This window comes from Halichoerus grypus, chromosome 8 (assembly GCF_964656455.1).
Source record: "Halichoerus grypus chromosome 8, mHalGry1.hap1.1, whole genome shotgun sequence".
Taxonomy (NCBI): Eukaryota; Metazoa; Chordata; class Mammalia; order Carnivora; family Phocidae; genus Halichoerus; species Halichoerus grypus.
This window is the reverse complement of record NC_135719.1, coordinates 81,685,931-81,697,936: the sequence shown is the minus strand read 5'-3', so window position 1 is coordinate 81,697,936 and position 12,006 is coordinate 81,685,931. Positions and strand designations below refer to the sequence as shown.

Below are 12,006 nucleotides of genomic sequence, written 5' to 3'. Positions count from 1 at the left end.
GATGCGGTCGCGGTGGGGTTGTGGGCACTGAATGAGACAAAGGCAATGAGCATAACTGTAAATGCGGACAGGATGGCGTGCAATGCTGTGCATTTGAATTTTATTATCACACAGGATCAATACTCACTTCCCCTATGCCACACCACACCGCCCTTTCCACGCTCCCCACTGACTGAGGGGCGCGGGCAGCAGCCGTGGCAATCGGCGCCACAGGGCCTTCCCTGTGAGGCGACAGACAGGTGTGACCAGGTGGAAGGTAGGCACAACCGAGAAGCCAGATGCTTCCAGAAAATGGGCTTCCAAGGGCTGAGGAGGCAGAGCTGAGGCATAAGGAGAGAAGGGAGAGTGCAGACGGTGCCGGGGCTCCAGGCAGGTTGGACCTGGGCCGGTGCTGCCACACTCTCCCCAGTACTCGCTGGAACCAGATTAACCAGCAGCTAGATCTCTGGAGAACAGAGCCGGGAGCCTGGAGCCAGCCAGGTACAGGGTCAGAGCAGCCCCGGGGAAGTCCACTCCCATAGGAGGGAAATGCATCTAGAGTCACCTGAGTTCCAAATCCACCATCTAGAGCCCGAGCGGGAACTGATTGCTGACTGACGCAGGAAGAGATGAAGAGCAAGAAGGGGGAGAAAGCTGGAGAGAGGGGGAGGGACCGAGGGGCTTCCTCCGCCTCGCTGGAGGGGTTCAGCCCTCTGGGTTATCCCGTGAGGCCCCTGTCTCTTGCAGCTGCCTCTGCCATTCTCAAGGACAGAGCATGTCAGAGGCTCCTCTGTGGGTTTGGAATGCACCTTCCACATTCACTCCCAATGTGCGCTTTCACTGTGTTGGCCACATCCCCGGGGACCAGGGAGCCTGCAGATGTGGTTCAGGAGGCGACAGGAGACAGGACTGGCATCCAGAGCACACTCCTACCTGCTGCCCTGGGGATATTCTGCTTAGGGGCCCCTTCTCCAAGTGTCCCGTTGGCGTAGGGCAGAACAAGGCAGTCACCCCAACACCAGGGGCTCTCCCTGCCCTTACCCTCTCTTCTCCGTGGAGGGCAGCAGCTCGCTCAGCAGCAAGCCTGGGCCTTCGCCTTCATGGCTGAGACCTGAAATCAGAACAGGGGCAGTGGGCAGCTGTCAGGGACCCCGGCACCTCTGCTGGCCTACAGTCCCATAGGCCCTAGCGGCTTTGGAGGGGAGCTGGGGGTGTGCACTGCTCTTCTCTGTGTGGCCCCAGGCTGGAGGAGGAGAAGGGGTCTGAGGGACCTGCTCTGCCCAATCCTTAGCCTAAGAACCCGCTCACTGTCATTCGCTGCACAGATTCTCCACAGGGCCCGTCGCCCACCAGAAAAGCACAGCAATAAAAATAGTATCGGGAAAGGACGCTATGAAAGCTGGTGCCGTGGTGTCTGCGTTCGTAAGGAGAGTGAGAACTCACATTGAGTAAACACCAGCTCCGTGTGGGGCACTGTTCAGGGGTGATGCTGAAATGTGAGGGTCCTATAGAAGCTGGAGGCTGGGCTGGGGAGGGTGAGCACGGAGCTGAGCCAGGAAGGCCAGGGAACGTGAGAACCGAACAGAGAAGGTGGGGCGGGGTCTGCAAGGACAGATGGCAGGAGCTGGTCAGCGGAAGACTCCACGAGGAGGGAATGGCTCACCCTGGCCACGGACCCATCTCTGCCGACAGGGTCAGGAGAGGGGGCGGGTCAGGACTGTGCCGAGCCCTCTCAGGGGGCCTTCAGGACAGCAGGGGCAACAGGAGCCCCGAGAATGCTTGGTGGGTTCCAGCAGGGACGGCAAGTCTGGATGGGGTCCCTCTTCTCAGCTGTGTCTGAGGACAGGTGAGGTTCCCCTGGGACAGCCGGCCGGAAGGGATCAGAGTGGGTGCCCGTGAGTCCAGACTGGGACGGCCTCAGAACCCTGAGCCAGCAGAAAAGCTCTGGGCCACGGCAGGGTGTGGCCCCTCAGCTCTGGGGCTTGGAGTAGGGCTCCAGTAGGGCTCCAGTCCAATAGGACCGACCCAGGTGGCTTCACCCCATGGAACCAGGGGCTGTGGCCTGAAGGTACACGGGTGGCCGCTGAGAACACATGCAGGTGTTCCCATGAGTAGGGATGGGAGGCCGGGAGAACCTCACAGCTTCGTGCTCCCCGGGCCTCACCTTATCCCACACCTGCTCATGGCCTCCAGCGTGCTGCCCACCAGGGCACTGACCTCAGTGTCGCACACAGGAAGCCGACACCCCCACAGTGCTCCAGGGCCTCGGGAGGCAGAGGCAGCACAGAGGGCGAGGAAGAATCGACGCCGTGGGCCAGAAACCTTCTCCTTCCCTTCACAGTCATCTGGGAAGGCTCCCTGCGGGATGGTCCTAGAATACGCAGCAGCATTTCTGGAGGCTTCACTGGAGCCCCAGGCTGATTTCTCTCACCCTAAGACTTTACTCTGAGAGAAAAATGGACAGTGCCAAGTCACAGCCCTGCACTTGACCTGAGCTCAGTGCTCCCAGCCCTGTTGGGCTCTCTTCTCTCCCCCTTTGTACTTCCAGGCAGACCCCTCTGCTTAGCCCTCCCTCGTTTCAGAAAATCGTTACTCTCCAAGCCCCATATACCTGGAGTCTCTTCTCTGGAAAACATATCTGGCCAGTTCCCACTCCCACAGTGGCCACGATGGGCTCCCCAGCCTGGTATCTCCTTGTTGGAGCCCACAAATCTGCCCCTGTCACGGGTGTTAGCCCGGCATCACTGGGCTTTGAGTGTATGTCCCTGCAGGGTCCCCCAGGGCAGAGCCACAGCTGTGGTTAGGCATGTGCGTTTGGGAGCCAGGCAGATCCTGGTTCAAAACTATCCCTACCACTTAACCTCTCCAGGTCTGTTTCCCACCATAAAGCTGTTATAACAACATCGAGTGCCTCACATACTAATGTGACAGGGTGTTAGTGTATGCCTGGCACATAGTAAATATTCAAAAATATGTTAAGGAGAGTAGCATTTTAACTTCGAGCCCTCCTCCCCTGGGCTGGGTCTGTATGTTCTCTTCTCAGCCCCCACACCTCCTGTGGCCCCTCACCGTGGCCACCAGCCGCTCCTGATCCTCGGCCTTCCCCACGTGGCACACGGTGCCCGCCACGCTCAGCCCCTCCCCCTGCAGCGCGGCCACTGCCCGGTCCACGTTCTGCTGCTTCCGGCTGCTGATAACTACATGGGCCCCGTCCCGGGCCAGGCGCCGCGTGATGGCGAAGCCCCTCCCCACCCTCCTCCTGGGAGCCAGATCTTAATACATCCCCAGTGTCCCAGCCTCCAAATCTTTTGAGCAGGAAAGGCGAACTAACATTTACTGAGCACTCCGATGTACCAGGCCTTCACATTGTCCTATTATGCATTCTACCATAAAGGCATTATTATCCATCATATTTTACAGGAGTGGTTCCATAAAGCCACACACTGCACCAGTAAATAAATGTGGAGCCCATATTCAAACCCAGGTCTGAGTCCAAAGCACCTGCTCTCTCCACCTTCTTACTTTGCTCCTGGAAAATAGGAGAGTTTAGGGCGCCTGGGTGGCTCAGTCAGTTAAGTGTCTGTCTTTGGCTCAGGTCATGATCCCAGAGTCCTGGGATCGAGTCCTGCGTAGGGCTCCTTGCTCAGCAAGGGAACCAGCAAGGGAACTTGGCACTGTCCATTTTTCTCTCAGAGTAAAGTCTTAGGGTGAGAGAAATCAGCCTGGGGCCCCAGTGAAGCCCCCAGTGAAGCTTCTCCCTCTCCTCCCCGCTCGTACTCTCCCTTGCTGTATCTGTCTCTCTCCAATAAATAAATAAAATCTTAAAAAAAAAAAAAAAAAAAGGAAAATAGGAGAGTTTAATGACAGAAGCTCACCCTTAGAAAGATCATAATTACCAGAGCTGGGTAGTGGGATGGGGGATCGGGCAGGATGTGGGAGAAGGGAATTGATGGCAGAGCCCACTCTGGCACATGCCAGCCGGGGACTCCCATTTACTCATGCCTCTGCGGGCCCAGTGATCACAGACATTTTATCAACCAGCGCACCACTCCTGTCTGCCCTGCTGCTATGCATTCTCACTGGGAGAGGGGCCAAGGAGCAAAGAAGACCCCTAAAGGCCATGACACAGCCCCAAGCATGGTGCCAATTGTCAGGCCTCCCTCTTGCTGAACCCAACCCTGGGAAGACAACTGGCACGGTGGAAGCTATGGGTCCGTGGGTTCTTCATGGTGGTGTCTCTGTCGTATCTCCACTGGCTGTCCTAACATCACTTCAGTCTGCCAGGGAATATGCAGAGTTTTCCTCAACCCCTTCCCCAGACCAGCCTCCCATTTCTCAGTGGGCCACTCCATCATCACAGCAAACATGGTCACACCAAAGTGGTTCTTGTTTAGAAGATCACCAAAGTCAGGTGGGCTGGGGTGACTCAGTGGGTTAAGCATCCAACTCTTGATCTCAGCTCAGGTCTTGATCTCAGGGTTGTGAGTTCGAGCCCCGCATTGGGCTCCACGCTGGGTATGGGGCCTGCTTAAACAAACAAAAATCACCAAAGTCCCATGCAAGGAGCAGAACTCACTTCTCCATTCCTTGCCTCCCTTATCCATTACCTGACCATGTTCCTTGTTTCTGCTTATGTCTAGTCTCTGTCCCTCCCTTTATGTTGTTCAGCCACCACCATAGCCCTAGTCTTCATTTTCTCCTCAGTTTATGGCAACCTCCTCTGCCCTTAGTCCTCACCTCACCCTGGACCCCAGACGTGTCTTCACTATTAGGGCCTCGTGGGCCGCGTTATCCCCTCCTCTCAGATGGCTCTCATCCAGTCTAGACAATGCCCAGCGGCTCCCCTCTGGCTTGGAGACTTTCCGAGGGTTACTCCGCCAGGCAGCCCTCCAGCGCTCTCCCCCCATTAACCCCAGGCCCTCCCGTAGGAACAGCTCAGGCCCATCTGCTCCAAAATCCCACTGGGAGTTTGTCATGCTTCTCACAGCCTCATCTCAAAACAAGTCTCCCTCCTAATGCAGCCTGGTTCTGCCTCCTATCCTCCCAGCATCCCCTGCCTTCTGGAGAAGATCGAAAAACAGTAATAAGGATGATAATAGCCCCCTTCTATCGAGCGTTTCTGTGGAAGGGGCCGTACTAAAGCATTCCACATGCACTGTCTTCTTTCATCTTCTCCTTTTTCCTGTGAGGCAGACACTGTTATTTTCACTCTCATTTCAAAGATGAGGCTACTGAGGGTCAAGCTCTCAAAGCCATAAGGGGAGGAACACTGGCTCAGCCCGAGGCCAGTCAGAATTCAGGTTCAATATTTCCTCTCACTTCTGGCTGTGGAGTCCTTGGGTTGACCTTTCCTGAAGCCCCACAAATGATCTTTCTATCCTCATACCCTAAGAAGTCACTTACCTTTGACCTGTAGAACACTTGTGGGTAAAACAATCTATAAAAGAAAATAATTATAAAAATTCATTAAAAGGGTGGATTGGTATTTCTAAAATCTATTTAAACTGTTCGTTTGTTTGATGAAGCATCTACTCTTTTGTACCTTTCACTCCTGCCTCTTAATAAGCCAGGCTTGTGCTCAGCCTTTGGTCTGTGCAATTCAACAGGTGGTCCCTGGGGACAGAAAACATGTAAGGCTTCTCTCTGCCCTCGGGACATGTATGGTTTCATTTTGGAAAATGATCCCACAGGAAGTGATTAATGACAACATGACAATAAGTAGTCAGATGTCCAGCTGTCTAATGTAAGGACTGAGCGTGGTCCCCCTGGAATGGAGGGCGGGAAATGCCCTATGCAGGAAGAGGTTTGAGCAAGACGAAGATGTGTTTCGGCGGAGAGGGTTGTGGGGCCCTCCACACACTGTTCACTTGTGGAATGGTGAGGTGAGAACGTGCAGCAGCTAGAACAGACGGATGGGTGCTGTGGGCCGAATGTTTGTGTCGGCCACAAGTCATAGGTTGAAACCTACCCACAATGTGATGGGATTAGGATGTAGGGCCTTTGGGAGGTGATTAGGATTAGATGAGGTCCTAAGGGTAGAGCTCTCACGAATGGGGTCAGTGCTCTCATAAGAGTCACGAGAGAGCTTGCTTCCCCTCTCTGCTCTCTGAGGATACAAGACGCCAGCAGTCTGCAATCTGTAGGCAGGCCCTCACTGGTGGCCAACCACGCTGGCACCCAATCTCAGACTTGCAGCCCCCAGGATGGTGAGAAATAAATTTCTGCTGTTGTTAATCAGTCCAGTTTATGGTATTTTGTTATAGCAACTTGAACAGACTAAGGCATGATTCTTGTCAGGAAAGCACAGATCTCCTTCAGTGGGATAAATGACAAATCATCATACTCAAAATTCATTCTAGGTCCCAGTTAATAGAAGTGGCTAATCACTCTTCTTCTATTGTCCATCTTTTATAACAGTTTAATTTTCTTCCGTATTCTGGGGGGTCTGTCCCAGTCTTTTACAGCACTCTTGAGAACCCTGCCCAAGTGGAGAGTTATACTTGTAGTGTAATAAGTTCATTGTTTGAAAATGGTCGTGGGGCCTCACTCTTGGCTGCGTGGACAAAGAGCCAGCTGGGACCAGGGACTCCCCCTTCTCCCAGGGGGAAATGTGCGATGTTTTCTGACACCGAACGTGTGGTTTTTTTCCAAAACCAAATACTTGTCATTTCCCACAGCAATTTTCCAGTTCTCTGACACCAACTGGGTTTCCAACAATTCAATCCACTTTTGACACTAACTGGAGTTAACATAGATCCTGCAGGTTAAGGACTCACCTCTACATGTCTGCCCCCCTTAGATGCCAGCTACAAAGAAAGGACTCAAGAATGACTCCAAGGGCACCTGGGTGGCTCAGTCCGTTGGGTGGCTGGCTCTTGATTTAGGCTCAGGTCATGATGTCAGGGTTGTGGGATAGAGCCCCGCATGCGGCTCTATGCTCAGCAGGGAGTCTGCTTGAGATTCTCTCTCTCCCTCTTCCTCTGCCCCTCCCCCCCCACTCTATCAAATAAATACATAAATCTTAAAAAAAAAAAAAAAAAAGAATGACTCCAAAGTCTGAAGCCTGGGCAATTGGAAGGATGAAGTTACCATCATCTGAGGTAGAGAGGGCTGCTGTTGGAACAGGTTTGGGGAAAACAGGAGGAGTTTGGTTTGAAGGCTGTATTAGTTATCTAATTGCTACATAACAAAATACTCCAATATTTGGTGACTTCGGACAATGACCATTTATTATCTCGGAGTTTCTATGGGTTGGGAATTCAGGAGTGGCCAACCTGGGTGGTTCTGGCTCAGCGTTTCTCATAAGGTGCCAGTTGGGATGTCACCAGCCTCTCTGTCTCATACCTCCCCTCCACTCTGTCAGGAAATCCTACTGATTCTATCCTTCTCTATAAATCAAAGCGTAATATTGTCACCACCTAGTGTGAGCCAGTACCAGCCCTCTCCCTGCTTCCATCCTGCCCTGCCTAAAGTCTCGCCTCAACATAGGGGTCTGAGTAATCCTTAAACACTTCAGCTAGAGCAGTGATTCTTTTTCTTAAAAACTTGCAGTTTGGGGACTCCTGGGTGGCTCAGTCGGTTAAGCCTTCGGCTCAGGTCATGATCCCAGCATCCTGGGATTGGAGTCCTGTGTCGGGCTCCCTGCTCAGCGGGGAGTCTGCTTCTCCCTCTGCCTGCAGTTCCACCTGTTCGTTTTCGCTCTCTGTCTTTCTAAGGTTTTTTTTTTTTTGATAGAGAGAGAGAGACAGCGAGAGCAGGAACACAAGCAGGGGGAGTGGGAGAGGGAGAAGCAGGCTTCCCGCTGAGCAGGGATCCCCACGCGGGGCTGGATCCCAGGACCCTGGGATCATGACCTGAGCCGAAGGCAGATGCTTAATGACTGAGCCACCCAGGCGCCCCACTCTCTGTCTTTCTGACAAATAAATAAAAATAAAATCTTAAAAAAAAAACAAAAACTTGGAGTTTTTATCATTCAGAGTAGAAACCTGCCTTAGTCCACTTGGACTGTTGTAACAAAATTATCATTGACCAGTGGCTTCTAAACAACAAAAAATTTATTTCTCACCATCTGGAGGCTGGGAAGCCCAACAAGATCAAGGTGCTGACAAATTCGGTGTCTGGTAAGGGCTGGCTTGCTGGTTCACAGCTTTTTCTTGCTATAACCTCACATGATGGAAGGGATATGGGAGCTTTCTCAGGCCTCTTTCATAAGGGCACTAATCCCATTTGTGAGGGCTCTACCCTCGTGACCTGAGCACCTCCCAAAGGCCGGACCTCCTAATAGCATCAACTCGGGGTTCATTTTAACATATCAATTTCAACGCGTGAACCAACATTCACACAATAGCAAAGTCCAAATCCTTACCATGTTCTAGAAAGCTCTAAATGATCTGTGCTGCCCCCTTACTTCTCTGGCCTCATCGCTATCCTCTTCCCAGCCACACTGGCCTTGTGTTCTTCAAACATGCTGAACATACTCCTGCCTTAAGGCTTCTGCATTGACTGTTCCCTCTGCCTGAAATGCTGTTCCCCCAGATATCTGCACACTTATCACCTTCCCTTTCTGCAAGTCTTTGCTTAAGTGTCACTTCCCAATGAAGCCAAACCTGGCCACTCTCTACTCCTCCTCTCCTTCCAGCACTCTGGATCCCTCTTAAACTGCTTTACTTTTTCTTTTCCACCATACTATACTTCCAACATACTATTTAATTTACTTATTTATAATGTTTCCTGTTTATTGTCCATATCACCTGCTAGAAAGTAAACTTCAAGAGAGCACTGATCTTTGTTTTGTTCACTGATGTGTCTCAAGTGCCAAGAACAGAGACTGACCCACAGTAAGTACTCAATAAATATTTGTTGAATGAATGAGTGGATGAATGGTCAATCTATATGTTCCTACTCAAGAGCTTTACTCATTTGTGCATTTTTAATCTAAAGCTCTCAATTTCAAAGTTATTTCAAACTTGTTTACCTAGGGGTGCCTGGGTGGTTCAGTTGGTTAAGTGTCTGCCTTCTGTTCAGGTCATGATCCCCGGGCCCTGGGATCGAGTTCCGTATCTGGCTCCCTGTTCTGCGGGGAGCCTGCTTCTCTCTCTGCCTGCTGCCTCCCTCTATCTCTGTCTCTCATGACTAAATGAATTTTAAAAATCTTAAAAAAAAACAACACAAAACTTGTTTACCCTAAGGGAATAAAAAGATTAAGAATGCTCCTTAGTACCTAACATCAGTACCCACTAAGTTCCTGCCCTGACCTTCAGCAAGCAGGAATGCTAAGAAGTCGAAAGCAGGAGGGAAATCATGATCTTTAGATTCTCAGATTCTCAAATGCTCAAGTTAAAGTCTAGCTGCTGCTTATGCAGGTGACATAGACTATGTGGACGGGGAGTCTCAGGAAATCAATAATAGAGTGTTACAGCAAGGCAAGGTAAGAAACAGCTGTATCCATGGTTTCATACATCCCTGATCCAAAATGGCATGAGATAGTACAACGCCGTCCAATGGAACTTATAATGTGAGCCACATATTATCATTTCAACAAGTAATTAATGTAAAAAGTTACTAATGATACATTTTACTTTTTTTCATACCAAGTCTTTGAACTCCAATGTGTATTTTACACTTAACAGCAGTTCTCAACTTAAGGTAGCCACATGTGATTAATGACTTTCCTATTGAATAGTACAGATATAGAACATTTGTCAGACCAGGACAATATGTCACACCATGAGACATGGTCCAGAAACTGTGGCCAACTTTGCTATAGCTTACCTTTCTCAGAGTTTTGAAACAGAGAATACTATATCAGTATCCGTGGGCATCCACATAGATAGAATACTATACCCTAAATCCAGATCTATGCCTATTGAAGAGTTGTTCTAGTCTTCTGGTGTTCAGTGACATATCATCTAAAAGAACTGCAATAGCACAGAGAAACCTGTATGCTCTAAGCACACATATATATTGTCTAATTGTTAAAATTAGAGTAAGTCTGGGGGCACCTGGGTGGCTCAGTCGTTAAGCACCTGCCTTTGGCTCAGGTCATGATCCCAGAGTCCTGGGATCGAGCCCCGCATCGGGCTCCCTGCTCCGCGGGAAGCCTGCTTCTCCCTCTCCCACTCCCCCTGCTTCTGTTCCTTCTCTCACTGTGTCTCTCTCTGTCAAATAAATAAATAAAATCTTAAAAAAAAAAAATTAGAGTAAGTCTGGAATGACTTAAACTTTTTGCTCACAATTGTAAGAACCTCAACACCCCACTCAAGACTACAGTTCAAAATATAAAATATAGCTAGTAACTTTATCAATTTTTAACAGCAAAAAAATGCAAATAACCTAAATTTCTAAAAACAGGGAAATGGTGGATATTTTTCCTTAATGGGATATTATACAAGCATTTAAAACAAAGGGTTTTTTGTTTGTTTTTAAAGACTTTATTTATTTATTTATTTGAGAGCGTGTGTGCGAGTGAGTGGGGGGAGGGGCAGAGAGAGAGGGAGAGAGAATCTCAAGTAGACTCCACACTGAGCACAAAGCCTGAAAAGGATCTCAATTCCACAACCCTGAGATCATGACCTGACCTGAACTATGAGTCAGCTGCTTAACCGACTGAGCCACCCAGGCATCCCTTAAACAAAGTTTTTAAATAGATATAATAATATGAGGAAAATACTTAACTTAAAATGCTAAGTGGAAAATCAGGACACAAAATTATGTATGCAAATATTGGACTAAAATTATATTAAGATAAAAAATACATATAGGGAAAAAAAGCAGAAAGTAAATATATCATAGTGAGATGAAGATGATAAATTAAGCCATATTTCTTCTTGTCTCTCCACACTAAATCACTAGATTTTATGAAGAAGATCAAGAGAAAAAAGAAAGAAAAAGAAAAAGAAAACTGGGAGAATTAATAAAAGAAAACCTCACTGAAGTGGAGTCAGGAGGCCAGAAGGGGGAACTGTCATCCCTACCACTCACTGTTCATTACAGACTCCAACCGGAAGAGACTTAACCTTGTAAGTCTATACTACCTTACAACCCCACAAGGAGGAAGAAAGGTTTTCTTCTCCCCAGCAACAGCCCAGCCAATGAGAGACGTCACAACTCAGCCAATGAGAAGCCAGGATACTCGGACCTGCTCCCAACTACCCCCACCTTTCCTCTATAAAGGAGTGTTCCTCTCTTTTGTTCTCCTGACTTGCCAATGGCTTTGCAGTAGCTCGCATTTCCCAAATTGCAATTCTCTGCTGTTACAGGAATAAACCCATTGTTGCTGATAAAAACAACTGGCAGTTTTCTTTTTAAGATTAACAAAATCAATGGTGGCACGCATAAATATGAAGTGGTGTTCTTGATGAACCAGAATTTGTGAGGAATGAGGAGCCATCTTAAAGATGGAACCATAGTCCCAAGTCCTGGAAGACAGGACTCTGTCAAAATGCGGGACCGGTTATGGTGATCTGAGCCAGGAAGCAGGAGACACAGGAGGCAGCAGGAGGGGACAGTGGTCAGGGTGACTCTCTGCAGATGCTGCACTGGAGGGATGCCTCTTCTCCAGTCTCTGCCCCGCTGCCAGGCAGCCAAGAGCAAAGGTGTCAAACCCAATGTGAGTAAGGATGAGAAAAACAGAAGGCCACTGATCCAATAAATCAGAAGTCAGGGAAGAGAGAACAATACCCTTGTAATCAGAAACACAAAAGTGTTCAGGAACCAGTTGTAATAGGTTAATAATCACAACAAAGGCAAATGAATTAATATATTTAAAAGAAGAGTCTTTCAAATTGTATTTAAAAAATAATTGCGTGCAGTTTACAAAAGATATACCTAAAACAAAATGATGCAGGACATTTGAAAATAAAGGAATACAGAAAGATACTATGTAAAATGCTAATCAAAAGAAAGCAAATGTAGAAATGTTAGAATCAGAGAAAAACAGAATTCAAGGCAAAAAGCATTAAAAAGGGGCAAATAAGGATAGTTTTTTATATTGATAAAAGGTACACTCCACCAAGGTAATATGTTATG

General features: G+C 48.8%; 1 long non-coding RNA gene across 4 annotated transcripts in view; it reads left to right on the top strand.

The window, feature by feature from the left end:
• Positions 1-11,669, top strand: part of LOC118550031 (uncharacterized) — a 152,606-nt gene extending 140,937 nt beyond the window's left edge. For 2 of the 4 annotated variants that reach the window (XR_013440636.1, XR_013440634.1), the window contains 2 exons: positions 8,737-8,816; positions 10,831-11,669. This is a non-coding gene — a long non-coding RNA (uncharacterized LOC118550031). The remainder of the gene's footprint in view (positions 1-8,736; positions 8,817-10,830) is intronic. The other 2 variants (XR_004924368.2, XR_013440635.1) reach the window with 1 other exon arrangement.
• Positions 11,670-12,006: the final 337 nt, after the last annotated feature.